This window comes from Macrobrachium rosenbergii, chromosome 54 (genome assembly GCF_040412425.1).
Source record: "Macrobrachium rosenbergii isolate ZJJX-2024 chromosome 54, ASM4041242v1, whole genome shotgun sequence".
Classification (NCBI taxonomy): Eukaryota; Metazoa; Arthropoda; class Malacostraca; order Decapoda; family Palaemonidae; genus Macrobrachium; species Macrobrachium rosenbergii.
This window is the reverse complement of record NC_089794.1, coordinates 25133198-25155697: the sequence shown is the minus strand read 5'-3', so window position 1 is coordinate 25155697 and position 22500 is coordinate 25133198. Positions and strand designations below refer to the sequence as shown.

General features: G+C 33.1%; 1 long non-coding RNA gene across 1 annotated transcript; it reads right to left on the bottom strand.

Annotated features, from left to right (window-relative positions):
• Window positions 1–785: 785 nt before the first annotated feature.
• Window positions 786–7184, bottom strand: LOC136834528 (uncharacterized). Its single transcript, XR_010851842.1, has 3 exons — window positions 7038–7184; window positions 5633–5771; window positions 786–1763 (listed from the first exon to the last, which is right to left on the bottom strand). It is a non-coding gene; the product is annotated as an uncharacterized lncRNA (long non-coding RNA).
• Window positions 7185–22500: the final 15316 nt, after the last annotated feature.

Here is a 22500-nt window from a genome sequence, read left to right as displayed (position 1 = left end):
TCATTAACGACATTTACCGAACGGCTCCGTAACCACCGTTGTTTACCAATTCATGATATCACCCAACTCATTTTTCACCAAAATTCACTTTTATACCTTGTATGCTGAATATTTTGCTTACGATTAATTATGCCTTTCAACTGAAATTCAGTTTCCATCGGTAGATAGAAGAGTGGTTTAACTTAATTTACCGAAATGACTTTTCAAAAATTCTCGACAAATGTCTTTCAAAAATTCTCGACAAATGTCTTTCAAAAATTCTCGACAAATGTCTTTCAAAAATTCTCGACAAATGTCTTTCAAAAATTCTCGACAAATGTCTTTCAAAAATTCTCGACAAATGTCTTTCAAAATTCTCGACAAATGTCTCTCAAAAATTCTCGACAAATGTCTCTCAAAAATTCTCGACAAATGTCTCTCAAAAATTCTCGACAAATGTCTCTCAAAAATTCTCGACAAATGTCTCTCAAAAATTCTCGACAAATGTCTCTCAAAAATTCTCGACAAATGTCTCTCAAAAATTCTCGACAAATGTCTCTCAAAAATTCTCGACAAATGTCTTTCAGTTTTCGTCTTTTTACACAATTGTTATTCTGACTTCAACAATGAAAAGTTCTAAATCATTCAATGAATATTCGGCATTATACATCATTAAGGATTTCCCTGCAATGTCTTAAAGTCTATGATAAAGACATTAGGTTTTAAAGACCGATTTTATTAAAGACTGTCCAACAGAAGCAAATCACTAATTTCTGAAGGGAAGTATTTAAAGATTTATAAAAAAACTTAAAATATTCTTGGAATGCTGCTGATCAGTTTAGGGCAATTCCACCTTCAGTCGTAGCTGAATGTTAATCATTCCTTTTATTCCATATTTACTAAACTTTTCATTTTCTGTTCCGTTTCTACAGTTTGGCATCCTATTTTCCTTCAAGTTTTTAAGCAAAGTCTTAGTGAATACAAAAACTTTATTCAAACTAAAATATTCAAGTTCTGTTTAGGGCAATTCCACTTTGTAGTCTATTTTACAGTTCATTTAAGCCTAAGAAAATTTATTTTCATGAACAAAACTGATTTGCACGTGACTACGTCCTATAGACTGATTAAATCCTGCTGTCGTGAAGCGAACTATATAGTAATTTTCCTTTAATTATTCTCTCTATGTAGGAGAGCAGTAGGAAAAGAAAATAAGGATTCTTGAATAAGCTCCATGTTTACATCAACAGTTAATAAAACCCACTTAATCATTAAACATCAAAAGGTGCCTCGTAAGCACGAATGATTTCCTTTGATCTAATAAAAAAAAGTTAATACATTAAAGGACTAACATGAAAAACAAGAATGGATTTAAAGCTAAAACACTTCCTGGTGTAGTTTGGTTTATATGTTTAATAAACACTTCCTGGTGTCGTTTAGTTTATATGTTTAATATCTAACAAATAAAAGGCAATGAAAATTTTATTTACAATGTATTTATGACTTAAGATTCTTAATAGGAAAGATTTCAGTAGAATCTTATTGCTTGTGCTTGTGTATGTATATACCATTTTCATTAGACCAAAATTCATTCTCTCTCTCTCTCTCTCTCTCTCTCTCTCTCTCTCTCTCATGGTAACAACCTGATGCTCTGTTAACCAGATTAAAAATATAATAAACTATTTCCAACCCAATATTCTGAAAACCGGTGATCCTAACCTGTCATTTCTCTTATGGTCCAAAACCCTATTTGGATCCAACACAGGAACTATTAGAGCACATCACACCTGTAATATAAAACAAAAGCGACAGAAAGAGCTATGGAATAGTTTTGTTTTTGTAACAGTAAAATAAAAGAAATTCGGGAATCAATTTCCAATTAGATCCAAATTGTAACTTTCCAGAGGCTATGAGTACCAATGAAATGCCATTAAATCCAAAGGCTGGGTGTGCCTTTCAAATACCATTAAATATAGAAACAGTACCAATGGAATGCCATAAAGCCCAGGGCGAGGAGTAACCATGAAAATGTCACGAAGCAAAGTACTAATGACAAGTTCTAATAAAATGCTATCAATCCTGATAGAAAAACCAAGTATACTGATAAAACACTCAAGTCCAGAAAGGAGTACCGATGGAATGCCATCAAGTCCAGAGGCTGCAAGTGCCAATCAAGTCCAGAGGCTGCAAGTGCCAAAAGTCCAGAGGTACTCAAGTCCAGAAAATCCAAATGCCATTAAGCTAGGAGTACTGTAAAAGCACTGATGGAATACCATCAAGTCCAGAAACTGGAGTACAGGCGCCATTCTGTCCAGACACTAGGAGTACCAATGAAATTAAGTTCAGAGGTGAGAGTACTGATGAAATATCAAGGTGGGAGGAAGTAGTACCAATGAAATAAGTCTAGAGGCTGGGAGTCCCAACGAAAAGCCATCAAGCAAGGAGTGCCTATGAAAAGTCAAAGATTTTCATCAAATGAAGACGCAAGGGGTAGTAAAAATTCCAACCAGTACCAAGGCTGGGAGTACTGATGGAACGACAAGGTTAACAGACTAGAAATAGCAATGACATGCCTTAAAGTCCAGAGGCAGCAAACTCCAAGTCCAGAGGCAGCAAACGCCATCAAGTCCAGAGGCAGCAAACGCCATCAAGTCCAGAGGCAGCAAACGCCATCAAGTCCAGAGGCAGCAAACGCCATCAAGTCCAGAGGCAGCAAACGCCATCAAGTCCAGAGGCTGCAAATGCCATCAAGTCCAGAGGCTGCAAATGCCATCAAGTCCAGAGGCTGCAAATGCCATCAAGTCCAGAGGCTGCAAATGCCATCAAGTCCAGAGGCTGCAAATGCCATCAAGTCCAGAGGCAGCAAATGCCATCAAGTCCAGAAGCTGCAAATGCCATCAAGTCCAGACGCAGTAAACGCCATCAAGTCCAGACGCAGTAAACGCCATCAAGTCCAGACGCAGTAAACGCCATCAAGTCCAGACGCAGTAAACGCCATCAAGTCCAGACGCAGTAAACGCCATCAAGTCCAGAGGCAGCAAATGCCATCAAGACCAGAGGCAGCAAACGCCATCAAGACCAGAGGCAGCAAACGCCATCAAGTCCAGAGGCAGCAAACGCCATCAAGTCCAGACGCAGTAAACGCCATCAAGTCCAGAGGCAGCAAACGCCATCAAGTCCAGAGGCAGCAAACGCCATCAAGTCCAGAGGCAGTAAACGCCATCAAGTCCAGAAGCTGTAAATGCCATCAAGTCCAGAAGCTGTAAATGCCATCAAGTCCAGAAGCTATGAGTCCCTATTAATGCCATAAAGTGCGGAAGCTAGGAGTACCGATGAAATGCCACGGAGTCCAGAATCTATGGGTACCTATTAAATGTCAAGTCCAGAAGCTATTACTACCTATGAATGCCATCAACTCCAGAAAATACAAATGCCATCAAGTCCAGAAGCTATGAGTACCTATGAATACTATCAAGTCCAGAATCAGAGTACCTATTAACGCCATCAAGTCCAGAAGCTATTAAGACCAGAAACTGAGTATCCATTAAATGCCATCAGGGCCAGAATCTGAGTACCTATTATGCTATAAAGCCCAGAAGCTATAAAGCCCAGAAGCTATAAAGCCCAGAAGCTATAAAGCCCAGAAGCTATAAAGCCCAGAAGCTATAAAGCCCAGAAGCTATAAAGCCCAGAAGCTATGCGTACCTATGAAGTGTTAAGTCCAGGAGCTGTGAGTGGCTTAGGTGGCTAGGGGTAACCAGCAAATGCAAATTACTAGGAGTGGCAATAATAATGCTATGTCAATTAGCCATGGGTACCCAAAAAATAATAGCAAGTCAATTGGCTAGGGGTAAATAATATCCTAGCAAAAGTATGGGCAATGAAAGCTGCCATTGTCTTTAAAACATTACAATTTTGTTCATGTTTCCCGTCCATTACAATTTTAAGCTATATAATCATGGGTTTGCTCAATTTTTAATTACTTAAAATTACTGAAGGCACAAAGATTTCAAGTTAATTTGAAGTTGCAGCTATACATTTTACGTTAATGAAAACTATATATTGTACGTTAATTCAGGCTATTATATTGTACATAAATTCACTATACAGTATTATACAGTAATTCATTAACATGTTAATTTTCATGTTTACAAGTTATACATTTCAGCTATATACTTAATGTTAATTCAAGATATTATACGCTAATTCAAGTTACATAATTCAAGTAAATTATATCTATGGTTTTCAAATTACTTCCAGTATACTAAGTACAATTTAAGTTAAATCAAGCTAATGCAAAATTTAAGTTAAATCAAGCTAACGCAAAATTTTAAAAGTTAAATCAAGCTAATGCAAAATTTTTAAAGTTAAATCAAGCTAATGCAAAATTTTTAAAGCTAAATCAAGCTAATGCAAGTCAAATCAAGCTAATGCAAAATTTTTAAAGTCAAATCAAGCTAATGTAAAAATTTTTAAAGTCAAATCAAGCTAATGCAAAATTTTTAAAGTCAAATCAAGCTAATGCAAAATTTTAAGTTAAATCAAGCAAATGCAAAGCAAATTTTTAAAGTTACTTCGAGCTATATATATTTTACGTTAAGATATCTTGATATAAAATAAATTTACTTTTAAGTTTAAGTTTTTACTTTGCAGTGAAAACTACTGCACTGAAAATAAATCTAATTCTACATTAAAATACTTTTAGAAGTTAACGTCCTTTCAAGCTAAAGTTATGAATATAAGTTACACAACTTGTAAACTTAGAATTTAACTTGACTGGAACATACGCCATGAATTTAAATTAAATCTGGACTCCATTTAAAAATACTAAAGAGCTAAAAGATAAAGGTAACTTAAGCGTACGATTAACTGTTTAAACGAATTAAAATGCAACTATACAAATTAAATATGTATTATGCAATTATCCAAGTTAAAAATGCAGTTAATCTTAAGCAATTATCCAACTTAAAAATGCAGTTAATCTTAATCTTAAGCAATTATCAAGTTAAAAACTCAGTTACTCTTCTGCAGTTCTCCAAGTTAAAAACGCAGTTAATCTTCTGCAGTTATCCAAGTTAAAGTTGCAGTTAATCTTATGCAATTATCCAAGTTAAAAGTGCAGTTAATCTTTCGTAATTTTATGCAATTATCCACGTTAAACAGTTAATTTTATGCAATTATCCAAGTTAAATATGCAGTTAATTTTACGCAATTACCAAAGTTAAATATGCAGTTAATTTTACGCAATTATCCGAGTTAATTATGCAGTTATTTTTAAGCAATTATAGTTAAATACGCAGTTAAATTTATGCAACTAAAAGTTAAGCCGTTACTTCCATGCAATTATCCAAGTTAAATATTCTTTTAGTTTGGTGAAATTATATTAAATAAGCAGTTACGTTAATTTTAACAAAGCAATGACTTATGGGACGTTAACTTCTAAAAATTACTAGTCTAAAGAAATTGGCACCTGAAAGGAAAGTTTGAATTAGTGGGTTAGTAAACCTTCCACGCCTGTTCCGTAGGTCATATGACCTACGGAAACAGGGCATGGAAGGGGCCTCCACCCCTACAGGGGCGCCGCCCCTGCAGGGGTGGAGGTTAAAAAAAAAATGTTAGTATAGTTTTCAATAGAATGAAATTTGTGGAATCTCACCTCTGATTACGTTGAAATCTTGAGTTTGATCCAAACTTGGAGATTGAGTTTTTTCCAGGAAGTATAGATTGGAGTTTTTTTCCCAAAATAGCTTGCATTTTATCTAAAAATATAGCTTGTACTTTAAATCCACGAGAATCTGAAAGAAGCTTTATATTAACAATGACACTCTGGATAATTTTAAATATCAAATTCTTCTTCGTTTTTTAACGTGCATTTTTTCCCATTATTATATGGGGTAAGCACGATGCCTTCTTTTGAAGGACTTGGATTTGTTCTATTTAATTAAATTTCAAAATATATAACAGTACTATGCTTAAACTATTCCAGAATTTCTAAGTCAATTTTACCTATTACTCATTACTTTACCGCAGTTGTGATATTATTCCAGTGCATGAAAGACAACCAATTTTCAACCTCAATGGAATTAAGTTATAATACTGGAGTATTAACAAATTTAACAGTAACCTTTGAGGCAATTAAATGACAGGCATATATAGTTAAATTTAAATTAGATTTATCATTGACAAAAGGAAATTTTCAAGCAAAATATGAAAAATTAAATACAAATATCAAATTATGATTGAAACTTACCAAAGAAGTGTTACATAAATTAACAAAGACTATCTACTAAATTAATTTTTAAATTAAATATATTGGCAACCAAAAAGTAACTATAGCAACAAAATATTACGCCGCCAAAAAAAAATAAAAAATAACTATTGAAATTTACCAAAAATTCAAATTGGAGAAATGAAACTTTAAATATACAACTTAATATGGCCATAAATCATTAACACCTATAGCACGTAAAATAAAAAACGTTTAGGACAAATCAATACCTATAAACCGTAAAAAATTAATTATAACGTCATTAACAAATTATTAACACCTATAACCCGTAAAAAATAATTATAACGTTATGGAAAAATCATTAACACCAATAACACGTAAAAAATTATAACGTTAATGACAAAAACACCTATAGCTCAAAAAAAATTAATAGAATTATAACGTCATGAACAAATCATTAACACCTGCAACCGGCAATAAAATTATGAAGTTGACAGATCATTAATACCTACAGTATAACCAGTATTAAAGTTGAATAGTATAACGTTATAGACTAATCACCACAACTCTTAGAAAGTCACTGCATATTACGGATAATTAATAACTAAGGAAATATTACATAACTTTGAAATACACCAAAACGGAAAAATCACTAATATAGCTTACGAGTAAGCGCAACGATAGGGACAAAAATTACTTTTACGTAAAGCTGACGAAGAACAAAAAAGACTAATTACACCTCGCAAGGCACCTATAAGAAAATTAATAATCAAATCTACAAAAGTTAACGTAAATACACAAACTTCCCTTAAAAGTCTTCCCTGGCTATCACCTGTTCAAGGTAGACTGCTAGCAAACCTTCCGTTTCTCCAACAAAACAAACGATTCTCCTCAAAACACCAGTCTCCAAAGTATCTCCCTCAAAAAGCCAGTCTCCAACACCTCGAAAAAGCCATACCGCCGACCACTCACGTGAAGCTCTAGATGACGACTGAAACGGTTGAAGATTTGAAAACACTGAAATCGGTTACTGTCCAACAAGGACCCTCCGCTTGTTCTCCAGTTATATTACCATCGTCTCGTTTGAGGAAGGAAAGACCTGTTTTGTAATAGATAAGTATCCAATTAACCTATCATTTACAAACTTTCGTTATGTCTTCGTAAGTTCAGGTCTTGAGAAATATTGTGGTATATGTCTCCCAAAAGCAAATGATTATTTATTATTTCGGTAAAAATCAATTTAATACGATTAATATTTGAAAGACTTCTTGGATCATTCACGAGAATTAGTGAACTAATTCCAAGTGGTCTGTTCGTGTTGGAATTTTTTTGTGGGCATTAACAATATATTCTAATTAATATTTTAATATAACTTTCAATAAACGGTAAAAGAATACGACTCTATAATTATATTAGGGTAAAAAATTTATGATAGTCTCACGACTAGCAAAGCAACAATAGCTATAGCAGTTAGATAAAAAAATATACAAAATAGAAATTTAATGTCGTTTTTCATAAGATATTAAAAATACTACGGCTTTACACTTATATTTGGGTAATAAAACTAATGTAAATCTCACGACTTGCAAAGCAACAATGGCTATAGTAGTTAGATAAAAAAATATACAAAATAGAAATTTAAGGTCATTATCTTTTAAATATTATAAAAATATATGGCTTTACACATTTGGGTAAAATAAAAAAATGTTAATCTCACGACCAGCAAAGCAACCCTGACTGTAGTAGTTAGAAGTACAACAAGAGAATTCATACATTAAGTATCTGTCTAAAATTTGGTGTTCGTGTTGGCATAAGGCCTCCTCAGTCTAAGCAGACCAACCTGCCCAACTCTCTTTCTTGTTATATGTCAGTCTAGTAAATTCTCAGTGTCAGTCTTGTAAATTCTCAGAATCAGTTTCTTATGAATTAAACGAAAGGCAATGAGACAAACTTCAGTTAGAGTAATTCTGTAATTATTTTTTTCATCATGAATTACAGGAAAATATTGAAGGAATTTTGATAACTGGAACTCATTCAATTACAGAGTGATTCCGCAATTACTCTATTATCAGGAATTACGGGAAAACACCGAAGGAATTTGATAACAGAAACTCATTCAATTACAGAGTAATTCCGCAATTACTCTATTATCAGGAATTACGGGAAAACACTGAAGGAATTTGATAACAGAAACTCATTCAATTACAGAGTAATTCTGCAATTCCTCTTTTATCAGGAATTACGGGAAAGCATTGAAGACTTTAATAACCAGAATTCGTTGGAAATGCCGGATAATGATTCAGTCTTAAGTCCGTTTCTCAGGAATGAAATGAAAGGCAATGAGGTAAATCTGAATTACAGGGTAATTTTGTAATTACTCCCTTATCAGGATTACGGGAAAATATGGTATAAATTAGAATTTACGAGCACTTCTGTATACCCTTATTGAGAACATGAGAATAACGTCTTGTTCTTGGCGTTGTTTTACAAAAAATAATAATAATAATAATAATAATAATAATAATAATAATAATAATAATAATAATAATAATAATACTTTGAACACGAAATGCTTTAAAGAGGGTCTCCTACCTACATAATAATAATAATAATAATAATGATAATAATAATAATAATAATAATAATAATAATAATAATAATAATAATAATAATAATAATAATAATAATAATAATAATAACGAAATAGGTGACCACAGAATCAGTGAATACGTGACGGCTAAATAGCCTCGTTTATGTAAGTTTAAAAACACTTCAAAACTCAGTGTTGTATATTTTGAAAATATATTGCATTCTGTAATATTTTATACATACATTCTTCATATGTTTTATATACAGATCCCATAAAGGTTACTTGGATTAAGGTTCCTCTAACTTTGTTATTTCAAAGTCGAACATTTACCCAGATCTTGGCAAGATTTGGAAGCGTTACTGGGTAGAAATTCTACTATCACTTTAGCCCTGACTGGTATAGTTCCTTTGTCCCTTTGCTCTACAAATAATTGTTTGTTTTTATTTTTTTGTTTCCTCTCCCATTCTGGGAATTTCATTTTCTTGATGCACCTGGATTGACTTCAACTGCAGAATTGCAAAATTCTATGTCCCTATCTACTCTCTCTTATTGCTAACCTCAGCTGGTGTGTGGTGTAACTTCTTGAATTAATGAAAGAAAAAGATAAGTTTAATTAAGCAAAACTCTCTCTCTCTCTCTCTCCCTCTCTCTCTCTCTCTCTCTCTCTCTCTCTCTCTCTCTCTCTCTCTCTCTCTCTCTCTTCGTAAAAAGTTGATATTCTCTTATCTAAGAGAAAGGTTCCCTCAGAAAAAAGTGACATTATCTCTCTCTCTCTCTCTCTCTCTCTCTCTCTCTCTCTCTCTCTCTCTCTCTCTCTCTCTCTCAAGAAAAAATTAATGCAGCAGTGTTCTAGGCAAGGAAAAGGGGCGAGGGTTAAGGTGCACAAAGTAAACGAAAAAAGTTCTCTCTCTCTCTCTCTCTCTCTCTCTCTCTCTCTCTCTCTCTCTCTCTCTCTCTCTCTCTCTCTAGTTCACTAGAAAACTAATTGTTTTATTGCTTCTCGTTTAGCTAGGCTAAATATATGTCCGACATAATTTAGGATCTTTCAATGCTGAAGAGGCTTTCTAAATTGTATTTACTAAGGTGTAAATGTCCTTATTTAATTCCTGGATGATTTCATTTTATTTTTTAACCCCTCAAATGAAACTAAAATTTAGGTTTCATCCCTAGAAATTTTGCGACTTATAATAACTTGTTTTATGTACGCCAAATTTACCCTTGTTTCCAACCTTTACGACTTATAATAACTTGTTTTATGTACGCCAAATTTACCCTTGTTTCCAACCTTTACCTTTGTTTGGCATCTTAGAGGTTGAGGTTTAAAGTTTAATATCGAATATGCAGTTGATAAAGAGGATTTAATTTCTCTAAGAGATTACCCATCTATTCCTCTCTCCCTTTAAGAATAATTGATCAAGTGATACAAATCAATATAACTATATCGTAAGGGGTTTTTAGCACCTCGTTCAGTTATTTGTTTGCCGGGACAATCGGAACTATTGCCTTCCGACCGTTTCTCAGTAAGGGTCGTTTCACCTGTTTTCTGGTTTAGGTTGTGTAGGCGAGGTGACGGCGGATGGCCTGTGTCTCAATGTAATCAGTCAGTAAGACTAAGAACTGAGCGGGCCTAAGTAGCATCGGGGACTTTAGTTGATCCAGCATCTTGTAACGGCAGTATATTTTGAAGCTCGGGACTTCAGGGATGAAGCTTGGGTTTGAGGTCCAGTAAAGCTGCTATCTTCGATTTCGTTGAGGATGATGGTTCTTTGTTTCTAGCGTTTATGTTCAGTTTTGAATGCAGTTGATAGTTCAGTTTTCGTGTACGTGTTTGCAGAGGGTGGTGTCCTTCGTAGTTTCGAATGTGGTTGGTTGTACAGTTTGATGTGTACGTGCTTGTAGGAGGTCTTTTGTATATATACTAGATTTTCTCATTAAAGTCTTGAGTGTTCTACGTTATTAGATTACTTAAGAGCTTTTAAGTTTTTGTTCCGGGTATTTGTCAACTTTGTTTACTGTGATCTGGAGGTGTAACCCAGTTTTTCAGTGTTTTTAGTTAATCATGTTAACTATTTTTACTTCGTTCTGATAGTCTTGTTTAATGTATGATTGGGTTTTTTTTGGTTTTGAGTACTGTGATTATAAATTTTCTTTTTTGTTAACTATTTTTACTTCGTTCTGATTATTTGTAGTCTTTAATGTATGATTGGTTTTTTTGAGAATTATGCAAATTAAAACTTTCTATGGTTTGAACAGTTTATTTGAAAGCTTTCTAGCTTTAAATTTAAGTTTTACTTGGTAATTGTCCCGCTCTTGATTTGTTACTGTACTGACTGTTGCGTTGTTTAACATTTCCCAGTTTTTAATGTTCAGTTTTGGTAATTGTCTAACTCTTGTTAGTGTACTGACTCTTATTTTGGTTCTTTAAACTGTACCGATTCTTAAATCAATCCCTGTTACTGTACTGACAGTTGCTTTGTTACTGACAGTTGCTTTGTTACTGACAGTTGCTTTGTTACTGACAGTTGCTTTGTTACTGACAGTTGCTTTGTTACTGACAGTTGCTTTGTTACTGACAGTTGCTTTGTTACTGACAGTTGCTTTAAATGTTGGTATAGTTGCAAAAATGTATGGGCAATTGTAAGTTTGTGACCAATAAATTTTTTTTAAAGTCTCCTTTTGTATTTGTTCTTTGCTACCATATTTTAACATATTTAATTGTACTTGTTCTCTGCTACCATACTTAATTTTCAAGTGGAGGGTAGAGACTCCTGGAACGGTGTAAACTGCAGTTTGCGGCTTAAAGCCTGATAATTCTAAGAGGCAACAATATTTACATTTTAGATGTGCTTCAGATGTGATACTGACTTCTTTATATTAAGATTTTGAAGTTGTGAGAAATTTAAATGTTGTTAGAATTGCTAGTTTCAAAAGTAACTGCTTAACAGTAATACCTGAATGCCTTAAAAACGGACCATGACTTCAGTTTAACCAGAGGCCGTTAAGTACTTTATGAAAATGCCAATACAGTACCAAGGTTTCCCTGAAAAAGAGGCCAAAATAAATTGAATCCGGGTTATAACATTTTCTCTCTAGTGTAAGTAACATCAGGATGAAAGGTCTATAAAACCTAAACTGGGCATTAGGCTTAACTCGTCATTGCATTTAAAAAGTAAACTTTTAAAACTGTCGGTAAGATAAATAAATATCTGGCCACTGAATAGTTTAGTCCTCCTAAATGACTTGGGAATATTAACGAAAAAATGAAGCCCTAAGGGGGAGACCCTGGCCATGCCATGTGCTTTAAAATTCTCAGTTACCGGTTTGTATCGATTTTGTGTGTGTGAAACTGTGGTAAATGGTATTCGGGGTAGAAAATAATTTTCCCAAGGATATGTTTCGGAAACACTAACGTAAACAGGTACTGAACATTAAAACTAACCATGAATGTTTGAGTTATGCTTAATATTCGACAATTCTGCAAGGTGAAACTATTACTCGTGATATGATAGAAGAGGAACAAGGTACTAAGGTATTTCGAAGTTAGGTGAGTTGTAAGCGGCAAGTATCGGCCGAAGGGGCATGTCATTCTTGTTAACTTTAGGGAGTCCATATGAAATAGCGAAAGATCCTGAACTAAAAAGAGAATTATAGGTGCCTTAATGAATAGCAGTCATCTTTAAGCTGCTTCGGAGTACGATTTTATCTTCAATTCTGTAAATGGTAGAGAGTTCAGGAGCCCCTACTTTAAAGAATTTACTGGAGTCTGACAAAATATTTTTTTTTTACCCGTCGTACAATTGGAAGACTGTTCCGCCTTAGACACCCTCCCGGTGGTTGATACGCGCCTATATAAGGCCCTGTCCACACTAGCAGGCATGCCCGTCGGGCAGTTCCAGCTGTTTATATTTTCTCTCGCTTCCGAAGCAGTGTTACCAGACAATCGCATCGTCCTGGCTCCATACTCCGTCGGTCAGTACCGACCGAGTATGGAGCCAGAAACGACAGTCTAACACTGCTTCAGAAGCGAGAGAAAATATAAACAGCAGTGCCCGACGGGCATGCCGCTAATGGGGGTTTCAGTTTAGTTGCACTAAATGTAATTTTGGGACTTAACGTACTGGTTTAGCAGTAAGCAAAAAAGGGAACAGTGCCGTTAGACTCTCAGCGCCGCCAGTGCACTTCATGCGGTGCACTGTAGGTATTACTTAAGGTTCTTTGCAGCGTGCCTTCGGCCCCTAGCTACAACCCTTTCGTTCCTTTTACTGTACCTCCTCTCATATTCTCTTCCATCTCACTTTCCACCCTATCCTAACAATTGATTCATAGTGCAACTGCTTTGAGGTTTTCCTCCTGTTACATCTTTCAAACCTTTTACTGTCCATTTCCGTATATGTATATATATATATATATATATATATATATATATATATATATATATATATATATATATATATATATATATATACTATATATACACATATATATATATATATATATATATATATATATATATACACACACACACACACACACACACATATATATATATATATATATATATATATATATATATATATATATATATTTATATATATATATATATATATATATATATATATATATATATATATATTTATATATATATGTATATGTATATATATATATATATATATATATATATATATATATATATATATACTGTATATGTACAAAAAAAGGTTATCTAGTCTCTTAAGTAGTTATGCCCTAAAGGCTCTCTCTCTCTCTCTCTCTCTCTCTCTCTCTCTCTCTCTCTCTCTCTCTCTCTCTCTCTCTCTCTCTCTCTCTCTCTTTGTGGCTTTGTACTAACCCTTTGAGGGTCAGTTTTTAGCATCCTCCATCTCGGGTGGTATTCATAAAGGTCTCTACCCATTCCTTTGACAACCCTCTCTTCCCCTCACCTGGAGAGCAAGTGTCCACTTGACTCTCTCGTTACCTCTATGAAATAGCATCCTATGAAGCCCCTAAAACATTCTTTAGCTTCTTTTCAACACGCTCCCCCTCGGCGGTTTTACAGTGTTTACATAGTGTCGTTCTCTCTCGGCTTTTCCCGACTTTATCGAAATGTAATCGCTGCTCCTTTGTTGACAGGAGGCGTTCTTTGCGGGTTATTTTGAGAGAGGGGAATGTTAAAGGCTGGTCTCGAGTTTGGGATGAGTTTGCAGTGTTTTTTTTTTGCTGATCGAATTGTTTTCTGTGTCGTGAATTATGTAATGAAATGGTGCCTAATGTTATGTTTCTTGTTTGTGAGGCATCTGTATGTAAGGTGGCTGGTGATTGTCACAGGGAAAAAAAGTCACAGGAAAAAGTCAATTTTGGCTATGAAAAAAAAGTCAGGGGGGAAAAAAGTCACACTAATTTATGGTGGCCGGTAATAATGTCACAGAAAAAAAGTCACAATTTTGGCTATGAGAAAGTCATAGATTAATTTATGGTGGCCGGTAATAAAGTCACAGGAAAACTCTTAAATTAATAATTTTAAGCCATTTAGGAAGCCGATGCAGTTTGGCGAATTTTACTTAATTCCCTATTCCTGAAACTGGCTTATTAATGCAGACAGGAAAACTCTTAAATTAACAATTTTAAGCCATTTAGGAAGCCGATGCAGTCTGGCGAATTTTACTTAATTCCCTATTCCCGAAACTGGCTTATTAATGCAGACAGGAAAACTCTTAAATTAACAATTTTAAGCCATTTAGGAAGCCGATGCAGTCTGGTGAATTTTACTTAATTCCCTATTCCTGAAACTGGCTTATTAATGCAGTTAAATATATTAATGATGTACTTGGTATTAAGAACATGTGCGGATAATTATGTAATTTTTTATAAAGTTAGATTCATAGGAAATGCAAATGAAAATATATTTAGGATTCAAACTTTTTAATGAACTGCAGTTGAAAATAAAGTATGAACATATTTCGATGCTTTTCCTAGGTCCCGTGTTTCGCTTTTAATAGGTGTTATTAGGGATCTAACATTAAAATCTCTCATGGTTATTCAGAAACTCAATTTCAAACTACTTCTCTAATTGGTTGTTGTTCTCTACACAATTGTCATTTATTACCTTAGTCATATTTGTTCATATTCTCGATAATAAACTGTAATTTCTGTTTTCTACTTTTAGCTTTCCAATAGTAATTACCAAGTCTATTTATTACTGTTCCCAAGTTATTTTCTGTACTGTATTACTGAAAATGAAGTTTTTTGGTGACAGATTCAAATTACATTTTTTGTAAATAATTTTCATTGGAATTAATTTTTCCAACTGTACATTGGTCTTATTGAGGGAATTTAAACATTCCTATTGGTGTACACTAATTCCTAACTGGAATATAACATTGGAATATAACATTTTAGGCCAAAGACCAAGCCCTAGGACCCATGAGGCCATTCAGCTATGTAAAGTGCACTGTTCAACCTTTTAGTATTTTTGTGATGACAACTGTTTGTGAGAGTTTTGTATACCTTGAGATACTAGTCTTTTTGAAAAGTATCTTGACATTTGCTTGGTTAAAATAACCGTTAGTTAGGTTCCTGACAAAAAACGAAGGCAGATTCTGATGCTGATAACTTTATGTTTCCTTTTTGTACGAGAATCTCATAAACTTGCATACGAGCACCTTTTTTTTTCATCAAGAATAAAATACTTTAATCCTATCTTTATATTTTGCAAAATCAAATCATTATGAATTAAAACTACATTATTTTCCCTCGCCCTGAATCAAAGAATCTTTAATTTTACTCGGTTCAGTCAGCTGAAATATCAATATTAAAATTATATTAGAACTCTTACGTATCAAATAAGGCTTTGATGTTCTGTGAGGAATTATAAATAAATTTACTCATAGCCTTAGGTTGATTTCTCTAATCTGTTTTCAAATCTGAGCTTTGATACCAAATCCGTTAATAAATGTAAAAATGAACTGATATATGAACTGACATCATTCAGAAGAGACCTGGGATATTAGCTGGTAGTCTGATAGAGTTCATTGCGGATGAAATAAATTTTTTTTTATATCAGGGAAGTGATTTCTTCCCTCTGTAATTAACAATTGGTAAAAATTTTGCAGAGCTGCAGTAATACTGGAAAGTAATTCATTCATTGAAATATTTTATGAGCTTAAGTGCAAAATGTGTTCACTCCGCAATGAATTGTTAGGGAAAAGTATGATATTTTCCGATGAATTCTCTGTTAAGTTGTAAGATTTGGTGAAAATTTTATGTTCCAAAAATGTTAGTCATATATAATGTTTTTTTTTTCTGACAGTTTCAGGAAACAAATCTCTTAGTGTAACATTCCAACATTAGGTCAAAAAGAAAAAGTATATTAAAAAAATCCAAACATTCAACATTCTTACAATATAGAATGTACCCAACATTTACATTTGCTCCAAAAATATCAATATTATATCAATTTTTGTTTAGTGACAATATCAGGAAACAACTCTGTGTAACATTCCAACATTAGGTCAAAGAGAAAATATATCAAAAACATCCAAACATTCAACATTCATACAAAACAGAATGTACCCAACATTTACATTTGTTCCAAAAATATCAATCATATATCAATGTTTTTCGTGACATAAACAATATCAGGAAACAAATCTCTCAGTGTAACATTCCAACATTAGGTCAAAAAGAAAAACTGCATTAAAAACATCCGAACATTCAACATTTTTACAAAATAGAAAGTAACCAACATTTATACTTGTTCCAAAAATATCAATCATATATCAGTTTTTTCGTGACATGAATAATTCCAGTATGAATTTGCGCTTCCGTTTTTTTTTTTTTTTTTTTTTGTATGACACAGGACTCGAATTATGATTTCATTTTTCCACGGGATTTTCCTGAATTTCCAATTTTTGGGATAAAAATATAACTGACGGATTGACCAGAGTTTAAAGCTTTGTTTAATCTTCTGTCAGTGATACCTCGTGTTCCCCTGCTAAGGAAATATATGTTGCAGATTTGGAAATAATTATTTTTAAATTGTTTATTCATATTTCTCGCCCAAATACCGCCCACCTATGGGAAGTATCCAGTCTTAAGTGGGTCTCTCTCTCTCTCTCTCTCTCTCTCTCTCTCTCTCTCTCTCTCTCTCTCACTGCTTTGAGTGCACGAAGTGTATCACATTATTTTTAGATTGTTTATTTATATTTCTCGTTCACAAACCGCCCACCTGTGGAAAATATTCAGTCTTCAGAATTCTCTCTCTCTCTCTCTCTCTCTCTCTCTCTCCTCTCTCTCTCTCTCTCTCTCTCTCTCTCTCTCTCTCTCTCTCTCTCTCTCTCTCTATATATATATATATATATATATATATATATATATATATATATGTGTGTGTGTGTGTGTGTGTGTGTGTGTGTGTGTGTGAGAGTGTGTATAAGATAGATAGAGAGAGAGAGAGAGAATTCTGAAGACTGAATACTTTCCACAGGCGGGCGGTATGTGAGCGAGAAATATAAATAAACAATCTAAAAATAATGTTATCCACTTCATGCACTCAAAGCAGTGTGAGAGAGAGAGAGAGAGAGAGAGAGAGAGAGAGAGAGAGAGAGAGAGAGAGAGAGAGAGACAGAGAGAGAGAGAGAGAGAGAATTATATCCTCTATCTAAGCAGAATTAGATGCATATTCCTTTATAAAAAAAATATACAGATATCACCCAGGTAAAAAAAAAAAACAGCCAAGTGTTTAGAGCATTCCGAAAACTATTAGCATTCCAACTAGAAAACCATTTGCATATAAATAGATGATATATATATCTTTCTCCCTCGAAAAACAGTAGAAGAGAAGTTCTGAGTCAAGACAAGGGGTGCATAGGAATTGCACTGCACACAGATGTTAAAACCGTTGAACTTAAATTTTTTTTTTTTTTTTGTTGGGGAGAAACGCAAGAATTCTCTGGAGAGAATTTTTTATATTTTTTTTTTTTTTCTCTGTAGGATGAAATAATACCCCTATTTCTTGAATGTTAGTCTTGATACATTGTTAAAGAACGTGAATATTCTTCTTATTCTTCATTTTTAGTTTTCTGTAAAGAAAACTATTGTGACGGTTTTGTCTGTCCGTCCGCACTTTTTCTGTCCGCACTTTTCTGTCCGCCCTCGGATCTTAAAAACTACTGAGGCTAGAGGGCTGCAAATTGGTATGTTGATCATCCACCCTCCAATCATCAAAAATACCAAATTGCAGCCCTCTAGCCTCGGTAGTTTTTATTTTATTTAAGGATAAAATTAGCCATAATTGTGCATCTAGCAGCGATATAGGCCAGGCCGCCACTGGCAGTGGTTAAAGTTTCATGGGCCGCGGCTCATACAGCATTATACCGAGCCCACCGAGAGATATATCTATTTTCGGTGACCTTGATTATACGCTGTACAGAAAACTCGATTGCGCCGGAGAAACTTCGGTACATTTTATAGTTATTAATGTATTGTTCCCTACATCACTTAGCTATGCTCAAATGTTCATCAGGTTCACTACCTGTGATTGACAAATGGCTCTCAGACTTTCTACTTTTCTTTGTCCTAAAAATACCTGTCTTCCTTCTCTCTCTCTCTCTCTCTCTCTCTCTCTCTCTCTCTCTCTCTCTCTCTCTCTCTCTCTCTCTCCACTATATTGGAAAGAATTGACTACTGAAGTGTAAAATAAAATATTCATGTCCTTAATCCTTTGTGTGGCTTTATAAATATATATATATATATATATATATATATATATATATATATATATATATATATATATATATATTATATATATATATATATATATATATATATATATATATATATATATATATATAATATATATGTGTGCATGTACATATATATATGTGTGCATGTATATGTATATGTGTGTGTGTCTGTAACTGTTCTTTTCAAACTGAAGTCTGTGGCCCAGAACCAATCTCCCCGTAATCAGGAAACTCCTCCATTCATTCCCATCCTCCAAAATATTCCCTTGAAATTCCCCAACCAGTTTTTAATCATCCTGAACATCCTACGCCTCTTTGGGCGCGGATGACAGGTTCCGGATGAATGGGAATCCTTCGGGCGTGCAGTGGGCGTTCCGGGGGTCCTATAATTACGATGCAGGAAAGAAGGAGGACTTAGGAAAAGGTTATTGAAATGAGGGGTTTGAAAATTACGAGAGGCTCCGGGTCTAATCATTTCCAAATGCTTTTTGTATAATATTTATAAGGTTGTTTGCCTTCATTCTTATGGAGTAGTTAAGCATACACACACACGCATACACATATATGTATATGTACATATATACATATGTATATATAAATATATATTATATATATATATATATATATATATATATATATATTAATATATATAGCTATATATAATACATATATTAATATCTATAAATATATATATATATATATATATACATATACATATATATTAATATATATATATATATATATATATATATATATATATATATATATATATATATATATATATATATATATATCAGCAGATTATAAATTGCAGTTAATATCTATTAAAGCTGACAAACTGACTTAATTAATTCACCTTCTGTCTACCCTAATACCAGAATGGTTAATAAATCAATTATTATATAATATTTCCAGAATCAAACATCTAGTAAGCATTATGTCAGCTCCTGAAATAAAGATCTCATGCTTAGGAATTCTCATATACTTTTGTTTTTCCTGATGTTACAACCTACTTTTAAAAGTAGGAAAATTTTATTTTTGTAAAAGAAAACTATTGTACCGGCTTTGTCTGTCCGTCCGCACTTTTTCTGTCCGCCCTCAGATCTTAAAAACTACTGAGGCTAGAGGGCTGCAAATCGGTATGTAAATCATCCACCCTCCAGTCATCAAACATACCAAATTGCAGCCCTCTAGCCTCAGTAGTTTTTATTTTATTTAAGATTAAAGTTAACCATAATAGTGCCTCTGGCAACGATATTGGATATGCCACCACCGGGCCGTAGTTAAAGTTTCATGGGCCGCGGCTCATATAACATTATACCGAGACCACCGAAAGATAGATCTATTTTCGGTGGCCTGGATTATACGCTTTAGCGGCTGTACAGAAAACTCGATTGCTCCGAAGAAATTTCTTCGGGGCATTTTTTACTTGTTTTGCTATTATTATAATTTGTATTGCCCCTGCATCTTAAAATAAATTAATCAATTAATGAATTAATACTAAACAAAGGGTCAACACCCTCATGAATAAATTGATGATGCAATGCATTACTACCCTAAAGTAATTCCCGTTGCATTTAAATAATTAATTACATTTTTATTCTATTCATTCATTATTGTGGTAATTCATTTATTTTCTGATAACTGATTTCTTCTTTCTGCATTTCCTATTAGCTTCTATTCCCTCTTTCTAATGAACGCCCTACTTTTTGCAAGCTTGAATTTCAAGTCAATGGCCCCTGTGATGAGATTGCACCATATGAATAGGGTTCACTTCTGAATATGAATAATAATAATAATAATAAAGTCAGTGGTCCCTTTGGTGGGATTGTACCATATGAATAGGGTTCATCTTCTGAATAATAATAATAATAATATTAATAATAATAATAATAATAATAATAATAATAAAAATAATAATAATTTCAGTGGCCCCTTTGGTGGGATTGCACCATATGAATAGGGTTCATCTTCTGCATAATAATAATAATAATAATAATAATAATAATAATAATAATAATAATAATAATAATAATTTCAGTGGCCCCTTTGGTGGGATTGTACCATATGCGTAGGGTTCATCTTCTGCCTAATAATAATAATAATAATAATAATAATAATAATAATAATAATAATAATAATAATAATAATAATAATAAAGTCAGTGGTCCCTTTGGTGGGATTGTGCCATATGAATAGGGTTCATCTTCTGCATAATAATAATAATAATAATAATAATAATAATAATACTAATAATAATAATAAATTCAGTGACCCCTTTGGTGGGATTGTACCATATGCGTAGGGTTCATCTTCTGCGTAATAATAATAATAATAATAATAATAATAATAATAATAATAAAGTCAGTGGCCCCTTTGGTGGGATTGCACCATATCTTCTGTATAATAATAATAATAATAATAATAATAATAATAATAATAATAATAATAATACCAGCTCTCCAAAGCGTCTTCCTGATCTGAATTATTCCACAGTTCCCGAGAATCTCTTATTCAGCAGGACAGAATTACAAGACCCAAGAAATTTTACTCATTATCCCGAACAACGACATCCCTGCTGTTGATCTTTTTATGAGTTTGCCATGTTAGCCAACTCTGACACTGAGACGCCTTCGTCCCTGGCGCCTTTACTATTTGTGTTGGTTTGTCGTTTGTGAAAAATGAATTACGATCAGATTTGTCATAATGTTACCTTGAGATTGTTCAGTGGTGGGTGAATTTGTATTATTATATTCCTCTATTTATGTATGTAGGTAAGTATGTATGTGAGTATGTATGTGTGTATTGTTGTGTGTAGGTATATACAAGTATATATAAATTCATAAATATATATGTATATATATGCATATGTATGTAATATGCATATATATGATATACGTGTATATTAATGTATAAAATATATATATATGTATATATATGTATATATATATATATATATATATATATATATATATATATATATATATATATATATATATAATATATATATATATATATATATATATATATATATATATAAAATGTGTGTGTGCGTGCACGCACGCGCGTCTACGCATAAGAGTATCATCGCTCAGCAGGAAACCCTACCGCAGAAACTGAGGTACGAATCTAATATGAAGATTATCTACACCCACCCGAATGAAACTATCCTGGTTACACATTCCTATCGAATAAATACAAGCAGGGTTAAAAATAGCCTCAGGGCAGTGGGGTTTTATTAAAACTTCATTTCGTTCTGCAAAATATTTACCCTGGATTTATTATTTTGCTTTCGTCCGAAGTAATGAAACGGGAATGGGATTCATTTTATGAGAGTGCTGATAGCGGGGGATGTTTTGGTATTTTGAATTTCCTGTTCTCAGAAAAATTAGCGAAAGTATTTATACAGAATGCAAATGCTTCTATTAAATCTAGTACGTTTTATGTAACTCTTTATTGATAGATTTCCAGCTCTCAGAAAAATTAGCGAAAGTATTTATACAGTTTGCAAATGCTTTTATTAAATATAGCACAGTTTACACAACTTTATAATTATAGATTTCCTGGTTTCAGAAAAATTAGCAAAAGTATTTATACAGAATGCAAATGCTTCTATTAAATATAGCACGTTTTATACAACTTTATATTTATAAATTTCCTGACTCTCAGAAAATTAGCAAAAGTATTTATACAGAATGCAAATGCTTCTATTAAATATTGTAATTTTATATAACTTTATTTTTATAAATTTCCTGACTCTCAGAAAAATTTGCAAAATTATTTATACAGAATACAAATGCTTCTATTAAATAAAAACGTTTTATATAACTTTATTTTTATAAATTTCCTGACTCTCAGAAAAATTAGCAAGAGTATTTATGTAGAATACAACTGCTTCTGTTAAATCTAGTACATTTTATATAAGCCCACACTGACAGATTTCCTGCTCTCAGAAAATTTTTGAA